Below are 1,230 nucleotides of genomic sequence, written 5' to 3'. Positions count from 1 at the left end.
TTGCAGGCGTCTTTGCTAGCTCCCATAGTTGGGATTCCAGCTCATTGCCTCTACTCTTGATCTAAAGAGTCCTAGAGATTTCTTGCAGGGATCATTGTCCTTTCCATGCCTGCCGCCTGTACACTGGCGAGAAAACTAAGACTTAGATTTCGAGTTCTCCTGTAATTCCGACGAGACTACTAACTGGAGTCACTGGTCCCATCAGGATTACAAGGTCCATGAGAACACCAGACCCGATGTATTTGACAATGAGATTTCAGCTCTTGATTTATTTTTCTTATTCTGGGTAGGAAGTGATGAATAACCAGAGAAATCAAAAATTGACATTAACAATTCCCCCAGTAATTACCAATTTCTATGGGTCCCACTTGTAAAACCCATCAACTTCCCTCTCAGAGTTATCGGTACCATGGTATTGGTAACTCCAGGGGGGCTTCCGTGGAAACTTGGAATCACACCAGAACACACAGATAAAGCCCCAAGAGGTTTATTACCTAATATTCCTGAAACACATCACTACTAAGATGCATCTTCTCAGTATACAAGGAATGGCAGAAAGACGCGTCCAACGTCTCTTCAGTTTCTACAGTCAGTTCCTCAAAGTCAGGTCTCCTTAAAGTCATACTAGATTAGTTACCACTCAAGTTTTCCACTAAAAGGCAAGAGTGGCCCTTGAGATTCCCAGCGTAACCACAACAGATTATAGAGAACGTCCCATTGATTCTACATCTCAACACTAGCATCAGTTGTTGATCAATGTCCAGACCCCGCTTTAGTCGAAAAAAGAGTCAATACGAACACACATCACTGAATAAAGTATTGAAATACAAGTAAGATGATTAATAATTGAATTTTGGTGTAGGGGTCGTGGTAAATAATCGGTCATCCATTTCATATATGTGTGGAAAATGGCTTGATGGTTCCATTGGTGGAATCAACATTTGTGTCTAAAACAATGATGTAAGATAACATGGCCCTGGGTTGTGAGGAGAGTTCAGGGTGCTGGAGTAGAATGTTGGTGAGTCAGCAGTGAACCAGCCAGCTGTCTGTGACATCAGCCAAAGAACCTGAGAGCTGCTCACTCTGTTGCCAAGGTTCCCAGAACCATCCCCACTTTCCTAACTCATGGTGCTGATAAGGGTCCAATGTCCTGACTGACTTTGGTCTGGTAGGACATCCTAATGGTTACTCATCAGCATCAGGTACAGATCAGGAGAATATGGTCTCAAA

The sequence above is a fragment of the Lissotriton vulgaris genome, chromosome 8, assembly GCF_964263255.1.
Source record: "Lissotriton vulgaris chromosome 8, aLisVul1.2, whole genome shotgun sequence".
Classification (NCBI taxonomy): domain Eukaryota; kingdom Metazoa; phylum Chordata; class Amphibia; order Caudata; family Salamandridae; genus Lissotriton; species Lissotriton vulgaris.
This window is presented reverse-complemented; position numbering follows the sequence as displayed.